At 38.6% G+C, this 27091-nt stretch overlaps 1 long non-coding RNA gene across 1 annotated transcript in view; it reads right to left on the bottom strand.

The window, feature by feature from the left end:
* LOC122239296 overlaps positions 1-20941 on the bottom strand; it is a 42232-nt gene extending 21291 nt beyond the window's left edge. The window contains exon 1 of the long non-coding RNA XR_006218254.1: positions 20710-20941. This is a non-coding gene — a long non-coding RNA (uncharacterized LOC122239296). The remainder of the gene's footprint in view (positions 1-20709) is intronic.
* Between the last annotated feature and the right edge of the window lie 6150 nt (positions 20942-27091).

Below are 27091 nucleotides of genomic sequence, written 5' to 3'. Positions count from 1 at the left end.
ATCTCCAGTCAGAAACTGAGATTTGTTCACATCTACTGATCAATTACTAATTGACACCCTCGTATGCATCGGGCACAGAGTTAGAAGTTGGATATTTTATGGTGACTACATCATTCTCGAAAGCTGAGCAGGGAAGGAAAGCCACATAAATCAGTGAAATAAAACACGAGTGCTATAACGTATGGGGACTATTATGGGGCACAAAGAGGGAGTGGCTGGAGTAGACAGAGAAGGTTTCACGGTGGAGATGATCCTTGTGCTGAGCCTTGAAGGATGTGTAGGAGCTCTTCAGCTGGAGACATGTGGGAACTTATGAGGAACAAGGGATCTGAATGTTCATAAACACAGAGAAGTTCCAGGGTATCTCTATGTGGGAACGTTTCTTACCTTCATGGTGACTCCTTAATTTAAGTACTCGAGCCTCTGATTTTATCAGGAACCGGTATCATCATAGACATGATCTAAGACGCTGATAAACAATTACAAAAGCACAATATAGCCCTGCCCTAAAAGAAATGTACGGTCTAATGGAAAAGCAGGTGCAGAACACTACAATCCAGTATGACGATGACTGAAAACGAGACGCAAAGAGACATTTCAGGAACAGCGATTAAGAACCAGAAGATGTTGTCCTTGAACTGAATGGATGTCTTCCAAATGAGAGTGGTGTGGGTGTATGCGTGCATGTGCATGTTTGTGCGAAGAACGCAGGGACTGCAAAAATAAATAAACATTAAACAAAATTAAAAAGGGACCCCTGGGGGGCTCAGTTGGTTGAGCATCCAACTTCCACTCAGGTCATGATTCCACAGTTCGTGGGTGTGAGCTCCACACCAGGCTTTGCACTGATAGTGAGGAATCTGCCTCTCTCCCTGCGCCTTCCCTGCTTACACACTCTCTCTCAAAAATAAATAAACGTTAAACAAATTAAAACATCACACACAGCATGGGTATGACAAAGATCCAGAGCTGAGAGTGGGCACGTTTGAGAAACCTCACTTGGTCTAGTTTGCATCAATGGCAAAAAAAGGAGCGAAACTGAGTGGAAGTGACCAACAAGAGACAGTGAAATCCCTAGTATGTCCTCCTAAACCCTTACAGGGGAATCCTTCTGTTGACGGGAATCACGGAGATGGCATAGGTAAGAAACTGTTAGGGCCAGATCGACTGGTTGGACAGTCTCTCCATAGAAGAGAACCTGATTTGGAGAGAGTGGTTAACTGGGTTTTGGATAACAAGGAAGTAATATGTTAAGGGACGAAACGTTTCTAACGTATCTATAAGGAAAATGTTGGGAGACAAATTGGGAAGGGTTGTAACCTGTTTCCTATAGGAAATGGAAAATGATGTTAGGTTTTATATAGGGCTAGGGCCATAAAATCATCAGCCATTTCAGAAAGATAAATCTAGGAGGACGTATCTGTCGTGGGTAGAGTCTGTATCGGGGGGGCTGGGCTGACAGGTGTCTGTGGGAAACTCAGCGGAGGCATCAGCAGTAAGATGAACAGGTAGAATGGATCATCACCTCTGTGCTGTCACATACGTAATAATACATTATTGTGGCTTTGGGACTAAAAAAGGAGACGTCCCAACACAATTGTTCAAATTTCTTTTGTTTTAATTTTTTTTAACATTTGTTTATTTTTGAGAGAGAGAGATGGAGCATGAATGGGAGAGGGACAGAGAGAGGAGACACAGGATTAGGAGCAGGCTCCAGGCTCTGAGCTGTCAGCACAGAGCCTGACGCAGGGCTCAAACCCACAAACCGTGAGATCATGACCTGAGCTTAAGTTGGACGCTTAACCAACTGAGCCACCCACGTGCCCCTATTTAAAACTTTTTTTTAATGTTTACTTATTTTTGAGAGGTAGAGACAGAGTGCAAATGGGGTAAGGGCAGAGAGAGAGGGAAACACAAGAACTCGCAGTAGGCTCCAGGCTCTGAGCTGTCAGCACAGATCCCGACGCGTGGCTCGAACCCACAGACCGTGAGATCGTGACCTGAGCCAAAGTCGGACGCTTAACCTACAGAGCCGCCCAGGTGCTCCTGTTCAAATTTCCGTTAACATTAAAAGTGATTCCAAACCTAACCTAGTTCTTAAAGGTCACATCGTTTGTTGTTTTTCGTTTGTTTAATAACAGAAGACAATTTTAAAAAATAATACAAGAATTTCATGATGTACAAAATAAATACAATGATAAGGTTGCATTGAAACCCTGACCATAAAATCGGAAGAAATGGAAATGATTTTGAGACTGCTGTGAATCTGAAAAAAAAAAAAAAAAGGTGTTTCTGTGATAGAATATTACAGAGTGTCATCTAAAATAAAATTGAGAAGGAAACCAAGTCCCCGAGTTGTCCTTCTGGCACCTTACAATGGCGTTCAGTGGATATATCACCATCCAAGGTCTAGCGCTCTGGAGACACGGTGAGGAATTTGCAAACGTGTCAGTCAGCAAGTGACAGCTGGCATGGCTGGTGGGCATGGGTTGGCAGTGACATTGCTAACACCTTTGCGAGCATAAAATGCAAGATGAAAGGAGGACCAAGTTGCTCAGTGACACTCTGCCAGCTCAGGGATCCATTTCAGACACCAGGAACGCTGTGCCTGACAGCTGCCCTCAGGGGATAACCCAGTGTTGGAAAGTCAGAGAGTTCCCAAGAAAGCGACCTTAAAGCTGGGCGAATGGGGGCAGGAGGAAAGTCACTAAAGTGGAGAAATAAACAACCCCAAAGCTGTTCACCACAAAACCCACTACAAATAGTTGTACTTGCATTTTGTTTATGAAAGAAACCTTCAGCCACTAACGCATGAGTTTCTCTTTGAATGGTTATGACATAGGAGACAGAAAAGGAAGGAAAATGACATTTATTAAGAATAAATGTCATGGGGCAACTGGATGGCTCAGTTAAGTGTCTGACTTCGGTTCAGGTGATGATGTCACAGGTTCCTGAGTTTGAGCCCCGCATCGGGCTCTGTGCTGACAGCTCGGAGCCTGGAGCCTGCTTCAGATTCTGTGTCTCCCTCTCTCTCTGCCCCTCCCCTGCTCATGCTCTGTCTCTCTCTGTCTCAAAAATAAATTTAAAAAAACATTAAAAAAATTTTTTTAAATATATACTTCTTAAAAAAATAATGATAATAAATGTCCAGACTGAATGTATGAGAACAGGAATCTAACAGAACTGTTTTTGATTCAAATCTCTCATACTTGGCACAACCTTGGACAAGTCAATAACTGCATTATTTCAGGGCTCTCATCTTTGAAATGGGGGGAAATGTCCCTAAGTATGATCTGGTTGTGTAAAATTGTGCAAGGTGCCTGAGAGTCAGATAGGGACGGTGTGGTCAAATAATGTTAAAGGAAAAGAAAACACAAAAAAATTTCTCTGTCCTCAATGCCAATAGAAGAGTGGTGATTATCAGAAAGAAAGGAGATTGATGAAGAAAAAGTCAGAGGTTTTTCATGATAAGGCACCCTCTGGTCAACACTAAAGCATAACAATGTACCCCTGGTCTAGACTTTTGGTTATATAAACTAATTTATTACAATGGCTCATCTCCTTCAATGGTAATTATTGAATGAATATAAAAATCAGTTCCTTGTAGAATTAACACAATGGACCTAATTATTAATAATTTTTACAAGGACGACAAATATTCTTATTACTGTGTTATTATTATTATTATTATTACATATGTAATGGTGATTCATGCAATCACACAGAATGTTTTTAAAGCATTCATTATTATATTTTTCAACAGTAAATAACATATATACGGTATTATGTAGGTATGGATGCTTGAACCTTAACATCCTTATAATTGATCATTTCTTAAAGATTATCTTAAGGCGACTGGGTGGATGAGTAGGTAGGACAACCAGCTCTTGATTTGGGCTCAGGTCATGATTCCAGAGCCATGGGATCGAGCCCCATGTCAGGCTTGTTGCTGAGAGTGGAGCCTGCTTCAGATTTTCTCTCTCTCTCTCTAAAAGATAATAAAAAAAAAATTAAAGATTATCTTAATTCATCTATCTCATTTTGTTCTTTGTTTATGCTTAAATCTTATGTAAAATAATTTTAATTGCTCCTAATTTGTGCTTTTGAAAAATAAAGATAATTTTTTTTTTATAAATGCTGTGGGTATATTTAGGTGACCATCGAGGATTTGGTTTTAGAAATGGTCAAGCTGATGTTCAAATTAGAATTACTTCTTATTTGGAAAACAGGAAGTATGAGATGAAAATAGACACACATGCTTTTGAACCCTAAAACAAATATCAGTCTCTCATTCCTCTCTCTGTATAAAATATTTATCTAGCTACATACATACATAAGTGTGTGTGAGTGTGTGTGTATGTGTGTGTGTGTGTTATTACACCCCTTCAGGCCTTTGTCAAAGACTTGGGAATCATGTAAACCATAACCTCCTGAAGATTTCTGGGCAGAACATGTACCTAACTACGTGTTAGGTAGTATTTTTCATAATTTGGGTAAATAACTAGCTTTCTAAAATCTTTTTTAATGTTTATTTTTTATTTTTGAGAGAGAGTGAGAAAGTGTGAGCACAAGTGGGGAAGGGAAAGAAAGTGACAGAGACATAGAATCCGAAATAGGTTCCAGGCTCTGAGCTGTCAGCACAGAACCCTATGTGGGGCTCGAGCCCATGAACCATGAGATCATGGCCTGAGCCAGAGTCAGATGCTTAACCAACGGCGTCACCAGGCACCCCAATAATCCAGGTTTCTATAAAGAATGCACCAAGGACTGGGAAACACTGAAAAGGGTTTTAGCACAAGCTCACACAGGTGAAAGATTAAGTGATGATATCGCTACACAACTTTAATCTCCCTCTTTATCTTTTTTTAAACATCTACCTTCTTTTCTCTTTGATTCCAGGCCTTCGGTCACATATTAGTCTTCTGAGGCACATGGATTAATTCTGAATTCTTTTGTACACAGTTTGCCTTCAGTCCAGATGAAATTAAACTTCTCTTTAGAGCCCCTGAATGGTATTAAACAACCTGCGCATGCATTGTGAATTCCAAAAGCATCTAGAACCTTGGGTAAGAGAGAGTATTTACAAGTTTCCTATTGATTTCCCAAGTTGGAATTCATTGAAGCACTAATATAAAATTGAGCTCAATTTCAGGAGGATGAATAAAGTTGAATTAGCTCTGATATTATGTAGTAAATGCAGAAAATTTTAAGGCCTGTAATTTTCTATGCCTATTTCAAAATGTGCTCCTACAAATAATAGCCAGATGAATTATACTGAAGAGACAAAGGAAAGTATAGTCAACAGGTAATGTTTGGTAACAAACTCAATGCATTTCATATTGTTGACGATTGTTAATAACCTCAAAAGACGTATATTAACTTCAAGATTTTTGTTTCTCATTCTGAATTCACGTTCAGTGCTCTTAGAAATCTTTTCCTACATGAAGAGTGCTGTCAAATTTAAGTAAGGAAAAGATTAAGAAGGAGATCATTTGAAGCAGGCCAACTGAGAAAAGTCATTTGTATGAAACCGTTCAAGAGTCTGTATCTTGAGCACATCAATTTTTCCAAGTTTAGTCAGCTAGTCTGGGACAAAGTCATGAAGACCAACACTCACTCTTAACATATTTGAACAGAGGTAAGATTTTGCTTGAGTAGCTGACTGAAGGAAACCGTAGTGGCTACTTTGAAATTGCCCTCACTGCTTACCTAGGTTATATACTTTTTGGATGGCTTAGAGGAAGGTTGAAAATTTGATTACTTGACTAGGTGAAACATAAATAGAAAAACATGGCCCCGAGTTTGCTATTTTTAATGTGGCTCTCTGAGAGATATCGCTTAATGACACATGACTTTCAAATATTTCTTGCAGATGGATGCATTCAAGCTTGGTTTTCAGGACAAATCTGGGACACAAAGTATAGCACTCAGGGAAAGATAAACTTCATGATGCTGAGGTCTTCTGGATCACTGAAAAGCATGCTTGGGAGCCAAACAAAGAGATGTAATCATGAACTTTGGTTGTAATTAAATCTTGGACGGCACATTCTAACTGCATTTATTGTGTAAAATAGTCTCACGATTCATTGCAAATCTTCCTTGATTTATAGATAGGTTCTTTCTTCTGGTTCTGTTCATTGACTTTGCACTTAATAGTGTCATAAAATGTTCACTAAGACATGCTAATATTCCATCTGGAATACCTTAGTTGATTGTACAAGCCTTTAGAATACATGTATAAAATTCAACACGGTGAGTCCATTCCCAATGAAGAAGTGTCAGAGTAGGGCTACAGTGAAACGCATCAGTAGTTATTACTAACTTCCATTATTTTCTTAACTTTCAGTTCAGAAGCAGCGCATTTGACAATAAAATTTCTGACTTCTATTTATGCATATGTTTTCATTTCAAGTCATGAGATGTAGCTTTACTTTTTACACAAAATAATATCTAGTTGACTCTCTTCTGTGAAGTCAAAAAAGAAAATACTACCTTTTCAGCTCAGAATATGTGAGGCTAGAAATAATGATCATAGAGGCTAAATATAGAATTATTGTTCTCTACTCTAATCAACCCTGACATGTTTCCCTTGACCCTTCACATCTGTTCATAGATATTTACACACACTTAATATAAACATATGGAAATTGCACTAAGTGATAAAATATTTACCCTGGGTTATGAGCGAGTTGTCTTCAAGTAGCATATAACGTTAAGAATAACGACATACAGATAAAAGGTTTAGAATTATGACATTCACACTTTTAATAAAATGGTAATACAACTATAATTTAAGCAGCAGGCACCTGGGAAAATGACTTTGGGTAGTGCTCTTATTTCACTAATCTAAAATAAAATCTAACCCTATATGGCGTGCTAAAGAACAAAAATCCAACTGAGTAAATTTGAGGATCTAATTGGCTTTGCTAGGTGATTCACGAGTCTGTAGCTTCTCATCCAGCAATAGAGGGGAGCCCCTAGGAGCTGTACAAAATGGAAGGCTTTTGTAGGAAGGACGGTGGGCAAAAAAGTTATAAACAAAATAAATATTGTTTCAGACAAGGTCGCCTTCCCTTAGGGGGAAACAGAGGGGGTCTTATTTTGCAGACTGCCTCTTCATCCTTTGGGAAATAGAGAGTGCCCATGTGACAGATTATCTCAGTGATGTTAATCAAAAAATTCCCAACTGATCAGATAAGACATTTCTAGGGGAGGTTAAAACTGCAATTAGTCAAGTATTAAGCCCCAGTTAATACTTGGCTTAGCCTAAGTTAATACTTGACTTAGCCTAAGCAAGGCCATTTGGGGCCTGTGGTTTTCTTTTTATTTTATTTAAAAATTTTTTTTAATCTTTATTTATTTTTGAGAAAGAGAGACAGAGTGTGAGTGGGAGAGGGGCAGAGAGAGAGGGAGACACAGAATCCGAAGCAGGCTCCAGGCTCCAAGCTGTCAGCACAGAGCCCGACGCGGGGCCAGAACTCACGAACCTTGAGATCATGACCTGAGCTGAAGTCGGTTGCTCAACCAACTGAGCCACCCAGGCACCCCTTTGGTTTTCTTTTTAACAGGTGAAACATTTTCACTAGAATAAGCTTAACACATATATTCTAGGTATTGCTAAATGTAATTATGTTTCAATGGGCTTTTTGAGTTCTGATTGTTCTCAAATCTCTGCAGTCACAAAACATATTATCATGAAACTCTAGCATACAGAAAATATATTTAGGGAAAATTTTTTCACCAAGTTAAAAAGTAAAGAAGAGTATGCACAACAAATCAATCAATATTGGTCTTATTATATTAATACGCAATAGAGATCATTTTAACAGACATTGCCATTACCGAGGGGAGAACACCTTTTATTCTCCTCAATGGCTTAAAAACCTTTACCTCAACATCTAAAGTTGCCTGTCAGTGAAATAGCTGAACTGCTTTCATTAAGTACAGAACCACCAGGTTGACATTTTCAGGTTGAATCCATGGGAAATAACTACATTTTAACATTCCCAATTTATTATGTCAGGTTTATAATCGTTACAAGATCGTCTTAGCGTTATAAGGTTTAGAAACGGGGGGACAAAAGCTATCCTCAAGTATTCTCTTCTACATAATGCAAAAAAGACTTTTTTTCCTCTACATCCTTCCATAGTCCAATTATTTTCTCAGTGGAAGCCTCCCTTACCACTGCCTTCATGTGGTACATGAATGTACCGCAGAATATTGGCTTCGTCATCTGATGCTGCTGTGGTTTTTCTTTCTTTTTTCTTTTTAATTTGTGCTTAATATTTCTTCGCTTCCATATTCCTACAGATAAGTGAACTTCAGAGTTGCAACATCCAAGTCGCGTCCGCACCCCAGATATCTGCTCTGAGTTTCCAGCCTGTTAGACACATCACCCTTTGTTTGGATTGTCGTAGCTTTCAGATTCCATGTTGCATACAACAGAAACCATCTCTTTTCCACTCAACACGAACCCTGCTCCAGGTCTCATGTTTTCTGTCTCAGTAAATGGCACCGTCACCTTCCCAGGGCCCAAGTCATTCTCAACCTACACCTATCACATCCGTTTACCTCCTTCACGATCACCGGCTCCTACAACCTGTCTTTTAGCTTCCTAATATTTCCTGTATTCATCTTCCATCCATCACGGCACTGCTAATTTCTTCTATGTTTGCCTCTCTTCCATCCATTTTTAATTCTTCAGCCATAGTGAGCTTTAAAATCAGCAGCTGGCAAACTGTGGCCAGGAGCCAAATTCAGCCAGTTACTTGTTTTGGTAAATAAGATTTCATTGCGACACAGCATGTTCGTCTGTTTATATCTTATTTATGCTGCCTTTATGCTCCAAAGAGAGTTAAGCAAATGGTCCAAGAAGCCCGAAGTATTTACTGTCTACTTTTTACAGAGCAATTTCGCTAATGCCTGTCCAATATCGAATGGTTCCCCAGCTTCAATGCTCTCAATGGTCTTCCATTGTCCCCAGGATGGAAGTCTTCAAGCTCATATCTCAACACTCCTTGATTTAAATTGATGTCCCAGCCATACCCCATCTACCGGTCCTTAACTCAGAGCCTCCAGTCACCAGTATGAGTTTGGCAAACTACCTGTCATCTCACACAGCTTGATATCAATATTTCTTCTTGTGGACAATTTTCTTTGACCCTGGAAGTCTGAGGGATATACCCCTTAATACGTAAACCCAGAACTTTCTGCACTCGCCTCCATCAAAGCACATATAGGCTGCAATCTATTTACCTATGATTTTTGCCTCCCAGTTAAACTGCCTCTCAAACCACTAATTGTGTGTAGTTCACGGCAAGAACTCAGCATTGTTTGCTAAATGAATGGATGGATGTTATTTGTCTTTCCATCCTTAAACCTTCTCTGTTCTAAATTTTAATCATATTTATTATAAAAGTGTCTTCGTTTCAATGTCTTGAAAACACACCGCTATCGTATAAAGATGCAGATCTGCTCTATGGCAGTTAAGCAAATGCAGTAACAAATAATATTGTGTTATAGTTGAGAAATACCTAAAAGTTTATAAAGTGTCTTCCCATATATTTTCTTATTGAATTGAGTCTTAGAAACGGCTCCGTGGTGCCAACCCTATCCAGTCATTCAAATGCAACACCCAGCTCTGTGGAGTGATTAAAAATGACTCAGAAAATTGATACATAATTCTCAGAACACATGAACTCGGGGCATGAATTATAATCAAAATACATTGTAATGAAAGTTAGTTTTCAATTCAGTAGCATCAGATTCTCTTATTTGCTGGAAATTGATCTCAGGTCCATTTTCTTTTAGTTCTACCACTAATTCAATCTCCTGCTGTTCTTAGATAATGTTTTTATTCTTCTGTTTGAAGGCAGGAAAGCCATTGTTTTACTCTATTATTTTCCTTGAATACTAAAGCCTATCAGTACATTTTTCTCTAAGATCTGAGTCTCTGGAAATAAAAACTTTGTTCTACCTTTGAGAACATACATTTTACTTTTTAATTTTTCCTCTTGATCTAGATATGAGACGGTATTTGCGTTCAGCTGAAAATCACATAAAGATATTTGCATTTGATGACTATCTAATAACGTCTACTTGTGAACATTAATTTAAATAAATTTGAGTTCAGGACATATTGTTATGAACACAGTGTAGGTTTTTATCATACTAGACCATTGGTTTATAAAATTTGGAAGATGGGGCGCCTGGATGGCTCTGTCGTGAGATGGGGCCCAGATTTGGCCTCCATGCTAGGTGTGTAGTATGCTTGGGATTCTCTCTCTTTCCCTCTATCTCTGTCCTTCCCCCGCCCTCTCTCTCTCTCTCTTTCAAAAATAAATGAACATTTTTTTTAATTTGGAGGATATGAGGATCATCACCTGATAAGCTTTTTAGAAATGCAGATTCCAGTACCCCAACACTAAATATTCTGATCATTATGTGATGTGTTGAGTCTTTCATTTTTAACAAGTACTACAGCAACTCTGATGCAGGTGGCCCATGGCCACACTTTGAGACAAAACCAAGGTTTTGCTCAAAACACATCATGTATTTGCATTGAACTACGTTTACAATGCATATGTGACATTATTTGAATTTCTCACCTTTTAAAATCAGCACAACTGGCCTCCAACAAAGGGAAAGAGATAAATAAAGCAGGCACCAAGGACAGTAAGCCTTATCAAAAAGAGAGCTAAATAATTCAGTGGAGGCTGATTCTTCACCCACATCCCACCTGATACAAACAAGAGTCTTATGTGCTATGAATAATGACAATTTTGAGTCAGTCCCTACTCTTCCCATGCTAACTTGAATGTACATGTATATTTTTGTATATATTATATTTATATTTTTGTATATATTTATTTATATTTTTGTATATATTAGTTCGGATATGTTTCCAATACACAAATAATTTATGCTCATCACAGACCAAAAAAAGAGAAGAAAGAAAACTCAAATAAATAAACAAAACAACAAGTCACTTAAAAGCCATCCATCCAAAGTTAGCAACTCATATTTTTCTATATGTTTTCTGGTGTGCATCTGTTCATTGAAATTACCTGGAAAAAAAAAAGGTTAATAGATTATCCCTGTCCCTATGGAGAATATCCTTTTTTGCAATATCGGTCTGTGGTTTTAGCAAAGAATTGTTTGGATGGGAGTGATTTAAACTGGTTTAAGCTGAAGGAAAATCACTGTGTCACAAAACAGGGACATTTATGGTATGAAACTTGCTTCAAGAACAGTGCATTCAAGTCTTCCAGGATATCCATATCTGGCTCTCTCTGCCACCCTCTGTTGGTAGACGGGGTACTTTTCATTGGCTTGAATCCCAGGAAGACTCCCTCATTGTAGACGTAATTCCACTTGCTTGTTTCAGAGACAAGCATGGAAGGAAGTGCTCTCCATGATTACTGCCTATGACGTTTATTGAAGATATTGACACACTGTCTCAAGTAGAGTTCCTAAGCAAGTTGAATGGAAGACTGTAATAGCTCCCAGCACCGTGCAACCTCAATGAAGGAAAAGCAGAACAAAAGAGGGACAGAAAAATGGAGAGCGGGACGTGGTTACCCTGGAGGTCACCGTACCTGACGCTAGTTTCATACCATGACTTCACCTTTTCTTATGATCCTGTAAATTTCCTTTTAAGGCAATCTATTTTGACAAATTGCTTCACTTCCATCCAAAAAGGTCATTACTCATACTTATGCTTGGTCTTCGTTATTCATGGATTCTGTATTTGCAAATTGGTCTACTTGCTGAAATTTATTTGTGACCCTGGAGTCAATACTCATGGTGCTTTCCTGGTCATTTGTGGACTCACCGAGAACTAATAAAACTTTCTCACCTCATGTGGGTGTTCCCAGCTGAAGTCAAACAAGGTGATGTTCTGACTTCCTGTTTCAGCTCTCATGCCGTCAACGAGTGTCCTTTTCGTTGTTTATTTATTGTCATTTTTTTCACATTTTCGCCCTTTTTGTGGGTGATTCCTTTATTTAAAATAACCCCAAGCATCTTGCTGAGGTACTGCCCAGCATTCCCACGTGCAAGAAGGTTGTGACATGGTTTATAGAGAAAACTACGTGTGTTACATAAGCTTTGTTCAGGCGTAAATTATAGCACAGGTGGCTGTTGAAGTTGATTAAAGAATGAACAATACTTATTAAATAAGGGATCCTTACATAGAAACATACATAAAAGAAGGTTATATATTGAGATTAATGAGATTCTTGTGGCCAGGGGCTTGCAGGAACCTACCCTCCATATTTCTCCTAGGAGAAGAAGTTCTGTATTCGATAATTCTGCATTTGCAATGACTTTACATAGAACATAGTTTCTGTGAATAATAAGAATTGAGTGCATATAGAAGCTACTAAACGTTCTGTTTTGAAATCTTTTATTTTATGTAATACTATAATATTAATACTTATAGGTAATACTCAATACTGTATTACTTAACACTGTATAAAAAGACTGAGTGGTTGTATGTGCTTGTATGTATGCACATGTATTTGTGTCCATGTTCCTTGTGAGTCATTGTGAATATTAGAAGCCCAGTACATGTTTGTTGGTTTGTTCTTGCACAATTCCTGCTTAGTGAGACGCAGTTGTGCCTGTTAGAGAGCTTTATGCAGGCTTATTGATTAGTAAGCAATTTTACACATAAAGCAATCTAATTGTTTTGTTTTCTTATTTTAAATGATTTTTTTTTATTATTTTGAGAGAGGGAGAGAGAGAGAGACAGAGTGCAAGCAGGGAAGGGACAGAGAAAGAGAGAGGGAGACACAGAATCCGAGGCAAGCTCCAGGATCTGAGCTGTCAGCGCAGAGCCCAAAGTGGGGCTCGAACTCACAAACTGTAAGATCGTGAACCTGAGCCAAAGCGGAATGCTTACCGACTGAACCACCCAGGCACCCCAGCAAACTATTTGTCACACAAGTTGTAAATAATTTTCTGAGTTACTTGTTTGCCGTCTAACAAGGTTTATATTTTCCTGGCATTAAATAATTTTTGAATATGTATGCGATCAAATACATCAATATTTACCTTTACTTCTACCTTTGAGGCTTTGTTGAGAAAGCATTTTACCCTCCTTCAAATATTTTCTCTGTTTTTAATACGTATTGCTTTTTTTCTAGAGCTATTATTAATGTACATTTTCTTACGCATTTTCTGCTGTATCAATGGGATTTGGAGAAAGAGAGAAGGTTAATTCATGTGCTTAACTGGGCCTCTTAGAGGGCAAGCCCCAACACTATTTCTCTTTTAACTTATGAAATAGTGAAAAATGTTACAGTTCCCTCATTACTGAAACATTATTGCATTTCTGGAATATATTCAAAGTCATCATGATATTAGTTTAATATTATGCTGGATTCAATTTGCTAATTTGTTTTAGGAATTTTACATCTAGATTCAAATAAGACAGGTGCACATAAACACACACTAAGAGTTTGTTCGGAAGTGTTTGCAGAGCCCTGGAATTTTCTATTCCTTAATTTTTTGCAGGACATTGTCTGTAATGTTGTCTCGATCTGACACCATTTTAGGGCACTCTTTATATATGTATATATAATTATTTCATAATTATGTGTCAAATAGGGCTCTCTGAATTTTTCTATGCATTTTAAGATTTTCTTTGAAAATTCAACATTTTATTAATATTTATGCTGATTAACATTAAGAAGAGCTACCTTTCTCATTTAATTTTTAACAACTTAATTTAGATAATAGCTCAAATTTTATTCACAGTTATTTTCTTAAGTTCACTTATTTATTTTGAGAGCGAGAGAGAGTGTGCATGTATGTGCGAGCAGGAGAGAGGCAGAGAGAGAGAATCCCAAACAGGCTCCGTGCTTTCAGTGGGGAGCACAACGTGAGGCTCGATCTCATGAAACATGAGATCATGCCCTGCGCCAAAATCAAGAGTTGAATGATGCTTTGAGCCCCCCCAGGCACCCTTATTCATAGTTGTTTTTAAAATTACTTTTAGATTTATACATTATTAATACCAATGCCATTTGATTTAATAACCATTTGTTTAACACATGTGCCAGAGTATCGAAGCACTTAATATTAAATTATTTAATTTTTTCTACAAGCCTTTGAGATAATTCTCTTATTGTTCCCATTTTCCAGATGAAAAAAAAAATGAGGCATAGAGAGATTAAGTAATTTACCTAAACTCACACAGCTAGAATATAGAAGAGCCAGGAGTGAAACAAAGCTGTTTGTCTCTAGAGTGTTTTATGTTTTAACCACTACACTATATGTTAAAAGGAAGAACGCTTGTAAGAGGGATAATTGAAAAATACTATAAAAGCTTTCATACATATATGAAATTTCCTTTCAGAAAGAGTATTGTTTACCTGTATTTCTGAAAGACAGCCGTCTTGCTCTTTGCTCAAACAGTTCTATCTATTTCCAAGTGATAAAAAGTCCAAGTAACTAAACAATTAAAATAAAACAAAAGAACAGGAAGAAAAGAATGAAATGGGAAAGCTGCATCACTTAAATCGAGACCATTGCTCATGTTGGTAACACCGTAGGCAGCAGCCGTTAGGAGTCCAGTGACCTTAAGTGCCACAGAGCCATTAAAAGTAATGAGGTATGAGCTCAAGCCAATGACTGATAAAAAGGCAATGTCTTCTCAGGGGCTCAAGCTGTAACATCCAGCATTAATGTATTAGTATCAGTAGATGAAACATGACGAATGCTAAATCTCATTTGCATAATGGATGAAGCTTGGGAAGCAGTTCTAGATGGCTGATGAGCACCTTGAGCCAAAAGGAGAATTTTTTTTAAAGACTAGCATATTAAGACACACGTAGCTAAAAAAAAAAAAAAAAAAAAAATAGAACAAATGTAAGAGACTATGGACTGCTGGATGATGTACTTCTCTTAAATTTGAAATAAAGTTAAGTAAAACTCTCCTGCAGCACCCAGATATGCCATCCAGTGGCCTCGCCTGGACTGACGAGCTCCACCTCTCAAATCATCCCCGATGCCTAAGAAAATAGCTAATAAGTTGGCTGTGCAAACTTAGAGTAAACGTATTCAAATCTCGATGCAGATGTCTCAGTGACTTATTTGACTGTATTTTGTGCAGCTTCTCAATTGTGCCAGTATTTGAATGAAAATCATACAGCGTATTCAATTTACTAAACACAGCCTGGCTTGTGGGGGAAAGAAATCCCTTCTTGGAAGTAAATGTGACTTGATTTAGTTCTTATACGAGTTTCTCTCTAAGCAGATGGAATTATCCCACATCAATTGTGTGTGTGTGTGTGTGTGTGTGTGGGTGTGACGTGTTAGTTCTTTAGGTATCTTATTGTGATAGTTGTGACTTTTCTCTTTATTGAAATATCAATGCAGGCATATCTCACAGATGCTGAGAGCTTGGTTCCAGACCACCGCAATAAAGCAAACATTGTAACAAAGCAAGTCAAATGATATTCCTTTAGTCTCCAGTGCACATAAAAGTTATGTTTACACTATACCATAGCCTATGAAGTGTGCAATAGCATTATGTCTAAAATAACAATGTATCTACCTTAATTAAAAATGCTTTATTACTACAAAGTGCCAACCATCATCTGAGCTTTCAGTGAGTCATGGTCAGCAATCACAGATCACCATAACAAATACAATAATAATAATGGGGAAGCTTGAAATAACGCAAAAAATGTCAAAATGTGACGTTGAGACAAGAAGTGAGCAAACGCTGCTCGGAAAATGGTGCCAGAAGGCTTGCTCAATGCAAGTTTGCTTCAATTTATAAAGAACTAAGTCCTTGCAAGTTCAATAAAGCAAAGTGCAACAGATCAAGTCATACCTGTACTACAAATACATACTGTTTGAGTGTAATATATTCTAGTGAAAAGTATTGTGCAAGTTCTGGGGTTACCACCGGACAAAATACAAGGTGCATAGCACCACCAGGCTGGGGACCCTGTCTACTGTGGGCAGACCTATCCCCACCACCTACTCACCTCTGCTTTCTCCTACCCTTAAACAATGGAATGCCACATTACATAACACCCTCTTCACCTTCAGATGTTTGCCTCGCCCGGGCCATCTCAGTCAATCATGACGCTGAGATCCCCATACTTACCTAAATCCAGTTCGAATCTTTTCATATTTCCCACTTTGGTTCTCTTTAAAGCTAATATTATGGTCAGTTTCTCACTACTAGTGTGCAGTATACCTTTCCTTTAGAATTCAAATAATGGTGGTATTTTAAAATCTATAAGGAGTCTATCCCCTCATCTCACAAATAAAGAAAAGAAGAATACTTGGATCTTAAAAATAACTGTGTTAGCCTTTTATTCACCTGAGTTCAGTCTCCCTCACTTGTGGGTGATGGTTTCATAATTTGATGGTCTTTCTGCCATGACGTGACCTTGCCGATTTGGTCGTTTCTCACCTGGGTTGCCCTTTGTGGTAGCCAGCCTCCCTTTGCTGAAGCCCCTCTGTGTGCTTGACTGAAGTGATTCATTTGTTCCAAAGTCGTAATAAGTCAGGTAACACAAATTGAGTTACCTGTTTTAGCTCAAAGAATGAAATAAAAACAATTGCAAGAAATTTTAGGCACATGGTCTCTCCCTGGGGCAAACCAGGTCTTGAGTAATCCTTAGTAGGATACTCTAAACACTCCTGGAAATAGAAGTCCATTTCTTTACATGTTATTTCAACATTGAGAAAATACTCTAGTCGGGTATATATTTGAATACTCAACTGAACAGATCAAGGATGGAAATATATTTCATAACACATCTATAACTCATTCTTTCACTGATAAAATACCTTGTGTCCAGATCCTGTGTTATTGAAGCCTCTGTCTTCCGGCTTCAGTATGCACCACTAAGAATGTTACCAACCCACAGAATGTTCTCTGCAGCCACATCGCTTTTGTCATTTAAACGGCCATATTGTTGCACCTGGAGATTGAATGATCTGCCTAGACCACATTGCTCATGAGTTTCAGACCTAGGACCAGCACTCATATCATCTACTCTAAAGCCAATGACTTCTCCACACTCATCTCATGAAGTGTTCATGAAAGCCAGCACCTGTGACATAGCACCACTGTGGGGAGCAGAAGTATGGAAGTCAACAGCTATAGGACTGGTGGAATTCTTCAGATGGTGGATACACAAACAGGGTCAATACAAACAATGGGAGTTTTCCTCATGCTATGTTATGACAACATGCTAAGCTAAAACCAGCAGCCGGACACCTAGGTGGCTCAGTCAGTTGAGCGGCAAACTTCGGCTCAGCTCACGATCTCGGGGCTCGTGGGTTCGAGCCCCGCGTCGGGCTCTGTGCTGACAGCTCGGAGCCTGGAGCCTGCTTCGGATTCTGTGTCTCCCTCTCTCTCTACCCTTCCCCCACTTGCGTTCCGTCTATCTCTCTCTCTCAAAAATAAATAAATGTTAAAAATAATCTTTAAAAGAAACCTGGCAGATAAGCCTAAGCAGGTACTTAGTTAGACATTTGAAAAAAAGTTTTATAATCATTTTCACCAATTATTGTTTAAGAGAAAAACCACTCCGGCTTGTTTCCTCTTAATACTACATTTCAATTTCTGACCCTAGGTGTGTGGGTTTTTCCACACACCAGGCAATTCTGTGACACCGGCTGGGTGTTTTACAATTCAAGTTAATTCTGACATGATCTACTTGAGGGTAGTAAAAGATTCCACAGGCTAAGGCTCAGTCCCATGAGAAAGCCTCGACCTTCAGTCCCTAATTGCAAATCTAGGTTGTACCTGTCTCTGATCGACTGGCTATAGATTGGCGGCTCCCTTAACCCCTGCTTAGGCTTGACTACTTTGCTAGAATGGCTCACAGAACTCAGGAAAACAACTTACTTACTAGATTACCAGTTTACTACCAAGGACATTAAAATATACAAATAAAAAGCCAGATGAAAAGATGCATTGGGCAGGGTCTGGAAGAGTGCTGAGCACAGGAGATGGTTCCACCTTGGGTTTGGGACACACCGTCCTTATATCCCATGGATGCATTCTTGTTTACCAACCCCAGAAGCTCTCCAAACTCCATCCTTTCTTGGTTTTTATGGAAGGCTCATTACATAGGCATGGCTCATCAAATCATTGACCATTGGTGATTGAGTCAGTTTCCATCCCTTTCCCCTTCCTGTGAGACAGAGAGTGGGTGGAACATTTCAACAGTCTGACAACAAGGTTGATTCTTCTGGCAACCTATCCCTATTTTGAAGGGCTTTCCAAAACTTACCTCGTTAACAGAAGCTGAAGTGTGGTTGAAAGGGACTTGTTATGATAACAAAATACACCGGCTTCACCTTGATCACTCAGGAGCTTTCGGCAACTCAGAGCAAAACTAAATATTATAAGAAAAGATGCCCCTACAGCTCTCATATGGAAAATTACAAGGGTTTCAGGAGCTATGTGACACAAACTGGAGATGAAGACCAAAATATGTATTTGTTATTATATCACAAAATTGCAGTGATGAATACTGGACTAAAATAAATCTCGTTTTTTGGAATAAGGCAACATATGAAAAATTTGTCATGGAATTTATAATTCCTGTCCTTATGATTCTTGGTATTCTTTTATTTTTAAGTTTATTTATTGATTATTGAGGAGGGGAGGTGGCGGGGCAGAGAGAGAGAGGGAGAGAGAGAATCCCAAGCAGACTCCGTGCTGTCAGGGCATAGTCTGATGCGGGGCTCAATCTCATGACCGTGAGGTCAAGACCTGAGCTGAAATCAAGAGTTGGCCGCTTAACTGACTGAGCCACCCAGGCACGTTGTGATTCTTGATTAATTATAAAGGAAATTATATAATGTATATAATTATAATATATATAATATATAATAATAATATATAATATATATATAATAATATATAATATATACATATATGGTATGTAATAGTACGTCTTCATCTGCAGGGGATATATTCCAACACCTCCCAGTGGTATCTGAACCTACAGATAGTACTAAATCCTATAAATATTATGTTTTCTCCTATACATACATATCTAAAGTATAATTTATAAATCAGCCATAGTAAGGGACTAACAACAGTAATGAAATAGAACAATTATAACAATATATTGTAATACAAGTTATGTCAATGAAGGCTTAAAAAATATTTTCTTGGGGCGCCTGGGTGGCTCAGTCAGTTAAGCGTCCGACTTCAGCTCAGGTCATGATCTCGCCGTCTGTGAGTTCGAGCCCCGCGTCGGGCTCTGGGCTGACGGCTCAGAGCCTGGAGCCTGCTTCGGATTCTGTGTCTCCCTCTCTCTCTGCCACTCCCCTGCTCACTCTCTCTCTCTCTTTCTCTCTCTCTCTCAAAAATAAATAAACATTAAAGAAATTTTTTTTTAAATACAAGAAATATTTTCTTGTACTCTACTTGCTTTTCTTGTGACATGATCGGTGGTAATCAAATGCCCACGTGAGGAGATGAAGTGAGGGGAATGACGTGGGCACTGTGACATAAGATTAGGCTGCTAGTGACCTTCTGAAGATATGTCTGAAGGGACATCCTTTGCATCCCAACCACGGTTGACTTCAGGTAACTGAAACTCTGGAAAGTGAAACTGTGGATAAGGGAGGACCACTGTGTGCATATTCTGGCTTTTGCCTTCTTCATCATAATTTGCCTCTTTTTTCCCTATAGCATGTTCATTTAAAAAAAGACATACATGAATATTAAATAGCAATAATAAGAAAGTAACACTATCTAAAGGCAACTATCTGTATAATGATAGTTTTCTTCTTAGAGGAATTTTTTTAATTCCTAAGAGAGAGAGCACAAGTGGTAGAGATCAGGAAGAGAGGGGGACAGAGGATCCAAAGTGGGCTCTGTACTGACAGCAGAGAGACTGATGTGGGGCTTGAACCCACAAACCGTGAGATCATGACCTGAGCCGGAGTCAAACGCTCAACCTATTCAGCCACCCAGGGGCCCCATTATGGGAAATGTTTTAATACTATATAGAAAGTCACATATCCTGCCTCTTTAAATTTTCCCTATGGCTCCACATTCATGTTTCTCAAATTGTTATTGGTGAAGCACAGGAATTAATATGTGCTGCTTGAATAAAGTTACTCATGGTCAAACATGGTAAAATGATGAGCTGAGTCAGGTTTGACTGGTCTTTTTTTGGTAGAACTTCTACGAGTTTTGTATGCTAATGCGCAGGCTGCTTATGCATCAGTTAGAGGTAAAGTGTTTCTTTCTTTAATATTAATTATATATGAGTGTGCACACACACACGTACATATTTACTTCCTTACAGGGTCTTCAAACAAGGTCCTTATGCTCCAAGATGAGGTAAACAGCCCAGAGCATAAAAAGCTGCAATACAGCTGTGCTTAGGAAAGTGCTGTGGCAGAACACCGAAACCAGGTTCCATATACATAAAATCGAATGTCCCAATTCTAAGGTGAAAGATAAAGCTTATTTGTTTTGTGGTATGGCTGTGTGGCTTTCAGTGAATTTGGAATGCTAGTTGATCTTACGTGGGTGAACACTATTGCCTGCGGGTCAATGTGGAATGTAACGCCTGTGGACGATGCTTTGTGAATCAGAACCATTAAATCATGAACATTTTGATCTAAATTCTAATGAGCCACTGCCAATAGTTTACACAGATTGTCACATGCCAGATAAAGCTCTTCTTCTTGCCTTATGTTACTCACTTGTAAGACTCAAGCAGGGAGTTGCTGTTACTTTGATGTTTGGATACTTCCCCTGTTGCCAACCGCAGGTCATTAATAGTTCATGAGTTCAAATAAAGAAAGAAGAAAAAGAAGACACACTTTTCTGGACCTCTGATTGATCCATAATGAAAATGAAAGCCACGCAGTATGCAAAATTGAACAAGATAAGGCCCCTGGCCTCAGTTTGCTTTCGATCTACTCATAGCCAAGTCATGAGGAATGGAAGTAGGGCAAGTAAGGGCCTTTACGGCTGCTATGGGAACACTCCAGTCTCATTTTGCTGTCATAAGGAGGCTAGTCAGCGGTGCAGGGAAGCAGCAAGTTAGGGGAAAGGGAGAGAAAAATCACTTACGTTGGCACTTACACACGCGAGCGCCTCGTATGTGCGGTCAAATCAGCACATTTTTCTACTTTGAGACCCAGTTCCAGATCAGGTGACAGAAAGATTACCATGACTCTTCTCTTCTCTTTGTTTTGTAAGAAAACCTACCCAGGCATTTTAACTGGATCTCTCGTGTATGATTGAGAGATGAGTGAACAAAATTATAAAGTGCGATTTTAGAGGCTCTTTATTGTGGGGATATGAATGGAAGGAGAATAGTGATTTATTGAGGCAAAACAAGAACATTTACTTGTGTATAATGGAATACCCAGGTGAAATACCTAAAACAGTCTTAAATCCAACAGAAGGTACATAGGCGCATTTTCTTTTGTAGAATATTTCTTACAAAAAGAATTGCACCTGATTTTTTAGAATGATTCCATACCTTTATTTGCGTATGAAGGTTTAGGAAGGTGCATATCTGCTCAGATACTTATCAGTAACATCAGGTGGAGAAAATTATTTAGGGAAGAAATGTGCAGATATGCTACGTGGATTTTGATGCATGTATATGTATATATATATATATATATACATATACATATATATTTTTTAATTTACATCCACTTTAGTTAGCATATAGTGCAATAATGATTTCAGGAGTAAAATCCAGTGATTCATCCCTTACATATAACACCCAGTGCTCATCCAAACAAGTGTCCTCCTTAATACCCCTTGTTCATTTAGCCCATTCCCCCACTCAACACCCCTCCAGCAACCTTCAATTTGTTCTCCTGTATTTAGGAGTCTCTTATGTTTTGCCCCCTCCCTGTTTTTATATTTTTGCTTCCCTTCCCTTATGTCCATCTGTTTCGTACCTTAAATTCTATTTATGAGTACAGTCATATGATATTTGTTTTTCTCTGACCGACTAATTTCACTTAGCATAATACACTCTAGTTCCAACCATGTTGTTGCAAATGGCAAGATTTCATTCATTTTGACTGCTGGTAATGTTCCATTGTGTGTATATATGTATATACAGACACACACACACACACACACGTATATATATATATATATATATATATATATATATACACACACACACACACATATACATACATACACACACACACACACACACACACATATATATATATATATATATATATACACACCACATCTTTATCCATTCATCCATTGATGGACATTGGGCTCTTTCCATACTTTGGCTATTGTTGATAGTGCTGCTATAATCATTGGGGTGCTTGTGCCCCTTCAAAACAGCACACTTTTATCCTATGAATAAAACCTACTAGTGCAATTGCTGGATGGTAGAGTCGCTCTATTTTAAATTTTTTGAGGAAGCAAGCTCCATACCATTTTCCAGAGTGGCTTGTACCAGTTTGCATTCCGACCAGCAGAAACTGCACCTGATTTTATTTGATTAGTGATCAATATTGAAAATGTTCACTAAGGTTAATGTTTAAAAGGAAATAATTAAAAGATGTATGTTTAAGAGGAAATTTGAAAGAGCTGTAAATAGCATCAAAATAATAGCCGATTTCAGAATGTTATTTTTGGTAAAAGAAGATATTAAAAATCACAAAACATTTCTCGGGGAAAACGTCCCCCGCAAGAATTATCCAGCTCAAAATGTTGACAGTTGAGAAATAGAGATAAGAAACGTTCCTCCGGGAGGTGGTTTTTGAGCTAAGACTTCAGTGATAAGGAGCCAGTCACACAAATATCTGGTAGAAGAATAATTCTTCTAATTCAGGTAAAGGGAGAAAAATTACAAAAGCTCTGTGATGGGAAAGGAGCCCAGTATCCATAAAGGACAGAAAGCTTGCTACTCTGGCTGGAAGACAACAAGAGCTGAAAATAAAGGACCCGATCATGTCAAGGAAGGAAGTAGGGACCAGATTCAAAATATCTTTACATATGAGATAGGGTCATGTATGAAACTTTAATATGGTCGAGTAGATTTTTCAACTGGTTGAATGAAATTCAGATACACACAGCCTTCACAGCTTGGAGGACTGCCAGCTCCATTGCTCTTTCTTTGGTGTGGCCCCCTTAGCGTTTTTATCATTGACTTCCATGAGGACGAAGAAGGCCTGTTATCAAATCTGTGGCTGACAAGGAGCTCAGGGAGATAACTAATACAGGGGATGACAGAATCAGGACTCAAAAGCATCTTGACAGGGTGAAGCAGTGGGTTGAGTTCAAGAAGTGCCATTTAATAAAGATAAATGCAATATTCTGTGCCTGGGTCAGAAAGCGTAAGGTTCAAGAGAGTCAGGAGAGGCAAGCCTGAACAGCAGCACGGGTTAAAATGTTACAAGCATTTTTTCCATCTACAAGATTAATGGGAGCCAGCAGGGTGACTGAGTCACCACTGAAGCCCACATAGACCTCAGATGCATTCATCAAAGAGCCATATCCACAACCAAGTAGATTTCACTCCGTATCTGCAACCCTACTGCGAGATCATACTTTCAGAAGAAAGTTGACAAACCCAGGTATGATAAAAGGTCAGAAAAAATGAGGAAGAAAGACCTTGAGATTGATGCATATTTCGCTTACAAAAGGATTCCCTATGATTCACATATTGGAAGGTCAGTAGTCTATATGAAGAGTTAGATTTATTTGGGGACAAGTCTTGAATGTACATCAGTAGAAGGAAAATATAAGTGGACATTTCAATTGAATATTGCAATATATTTCTCACAATCAAAATTGCCCCCAAATTAAGTGGGCAGTTGTTCAAGATGGCGAGCTCCACCTCACTGGAAGCTTGCAAGCACAGACTGAGGAAATGTGTTTCAAGGAGAATTTCTAAGGAATCCATGCAGAAACCCTAGAAGATATGTAGGGTTCCTTTCAATTTCCAAGATTTTATTACTCAGTAATCTGGTTACAAAGGTTGAACTGCCTTTTTAATTTTTTTTTATTATTTTTCTAATGTTTACTTATTTTTGAGAGAGAGAGAGAGAGAGAGAGAGAGAGAGATAGAGAGAGAGAGAATCAGAAGCAGGCTCAAGGCTCTGAGCTGCCATCACAGAGCCCGATGTGGGGCTCAAACTCACAGACTGCAGGATCATGACCTCAGCCGAAGTCAGAAGCTTAACCGACTGAGCCACCCAGGCGTCCTGAACTGCCCTTTTATTATTTATACCTCAGTTTTTTCACTCCCACACAGGCAAAAATGCGTTTTGTAAAAAAGGTTAAATGCAAACAAATGGATAGTAACCAGGGTTCGGTAAGAGTTTGAAAAAAAATTCAGTTAAACCATGTTTTGTTTTGTTGTATTGTTTGTTGTTTTTCTCAAGCCTATTGGGATTTGAACCGACGAAAAAAGGTCTATTTTCAGAGACCTCTTTTTTAAGTGGGGCTAATGCCTCTTGTCCACATTCTGGTCCTAGTTTAACCAGACAGTGTTTAAAGAACTTGATTTGAAATCGGTGCCGTGTATCACAGAATCCAACACCTGCCAAGGAAGAGAGTTTGTTACTTTCACTGGTAGAAAAGACCTTCATAGGTCACTTGCAACAAAAACCACCTGGGAGCTACGAATCTTTCTACTGGGAAACGACAGGACCATGGGTGTGAATTAGACCTTCAAGCTTGCCTATTAGCAATTATAGCCACCCATGTACTTCTGCAGAAAGTTAAAAACTTTAGAGTTGAAATTAGCTCCAAGAAAATACAGTCTTGTTTCATTTTACTTTCATTACTGTGACTATTAAGAGTTGAAGCTTCAAAAAAAAAAAAAAAAAAAAAAGTCAAGAGAGTGAATTCAATAGGTACAAAAGCCTGAACCATAATCATATTCTTCTCATTTAAAGGAAACTAAAGCAGACCAATTCATTGCAGCTCCTTTCAACCTGGCTTTTGGTGTTTATTACACCCAAGATTTACTTAAATTTCTTTCCTGCTGCAGCAAAGATGTTTTGGCCATGGCCTTCCAGGACTTTTCCATTCTGGTGTGCTAGACTTTCAATATGGGTGCATTTTCTGTGGATTTTCTTTTTAGGAGTGAATGCTTCACATCAGTTTTGTTGCTTGGATGGATCTCAGGAACGTATTATTTATTTTTCAGACAATAAACATTCCATCACAATAAATTCATTGGGTAAAATTAGGTTTTTTCCTCCTAGTAAGTATAGCTAATGTACTGGCTAAGGTTTCCCCCCAAAAAAGTGTCATGAAGGCTGTCAGATCTTATCACACACACACACACACACACACACACACACACACACATTTTGCAACTATAGTAGGATGGCCTTAATTACTCGATTTTTACTTAATCAATTTTGTGTCTCTTCTAATTTCTTCTTTTAGAAATGAAAAAATAAGTGGTGATGCTAACATTACATAAGTACAAATCAGAGCTTATCACATAATTGATTTCAGAGTTTCAACATGACACTTTTCCAAAAAGCCTTGCATGAAAGCCCCTCTTTCTTCTCTGCAATACCATATTCTGCCTCTATGTGTGTCGATGATACCAAGATAATGGGGAACACGGGACGGTGTAGGCCTCCTTCCCTAGCACAGTTAACATGCATCGGGATAACTACATAAAATACAACTATCTCCATAAATAAAAATTATAATCAAACTAAACACCCATAGAAATCCTTAGGAATATTGGGAAATATATTTCCAGGTTTATGATGGCTCTGCCTTATATTTCAGAATTCTTCAAAAATTATCATTAAATATTATGAGATTTATGATATCTCCGCTAATTATCAAAATTAAAGGAAATGTTACTAACCACATTTGAAGAAAATCATGTAGCTTTTACAGATATTGAATGTATTTGTTCCCAGGAGCTGTTGTAACAAAGTACCGTAAACTGAGTGGCTTAGGAAAACAGAAATTCATGGTCTCATAGTTCTGGAAGTTGGGTCTGAAATCTGGGTGTTAGCAGGGCCCTCCATCCTCCCTCCAAAGTCACCAAGGAAGGCTCCTAAGCCACCTCCTAGATTCTGAAAGTTTCTTAGCTTGGGACAACATAACTCCAACTCCAATCTTCACATGAATGCTCTCCTTAGGAGGACACCAGCCATATTGGATGAGGAGCCTGCCATACTTTAAGATGACCTCCTCTTAACTTACTAATGTATCTGTAACAATTCCATTTCTAAATAAGGCCACATTCTGAGGCACTGAGGGTGAGGACTTCGCTACGCAAATTTTTAGGTGACATAATTCAGCCTATAACACTTAATTTCCATTCCCTATACGAATAGACACTTGCTACCTCAGCCTTCTTGAAGCTGGCATGGGCAAGTAGGCAGTAAGCTCTGGAAAGGATTGTTCTTGGAATAAAAAGACAGCAGGATAAAGAAAGTTTGAGTCTCTCTCCTTGCTTGTGTTTTTTGCATTTTGAGGACACAATGCTTCCAGCTGCCAGAGCTGTCTTACCACCATGAAGACAGCTATCGTGGCCAAAGGGTAAGCAATGTTTGGAAAACGCTAGGGCCCTTTGTGTAGTGAGAAACCAAAGCTGGGATGTCAGACATTTAGGCCCTTGTTATGTGACATAAATATACATTAGCATTTTAATATTTCATACATACAGTATTTCAGCATCTTTTGTTTGAATATTAAAAAGATACCAAATAATGCACTTTGGATATAAGTTTCTTCAACCACCTTTCCTGGAACTATCGACCTCTCTGCACTTCAACCTAGAACATTACGTCCCTTTGGGTATATTTGTTGTCCTCTCCAGCATGAACTCCACAGATAAGCTTTCGCTGAGGTTCCACTCTTCTTTTCCCCTTTGCCTCTATCTCAGTCTTCACCCACTATCATCGTCTGTATGTCACTTCTTAGCACTGGATTGTGGGACATCCCAGAGCCTGACCAAAGACACCAACTTCACATTCACTGCAGTTAATGTCACCGCAATGTCATGATTGCTATCTTATTTCATTTATTCCTTCAAGCCTCTGCATAATTGGAGCATAAATTTACTGACTATAGGGGATTATAGTTTTGAAAAACTGTTGAAAG

Source organism: Panthera tigris, chromosome B3 (genome assembly GCF_018350195.1).
Source record: "Panthera tigris isolate Pti1 chromosome B3, P.tigris_Pti1_mat1.1, whole genome shotgun sequence".
NCBI classification, from domain to species: Eukaryota; Metazoa; Chordata; class Mammalia; order Carnivora; family Felidae; genus Panthera; species Panthera tigris.
Note: the sequence above shows the minus strand (reverse complement) of the source record. Positions and strands in the feature narration are given on the sequence as shown.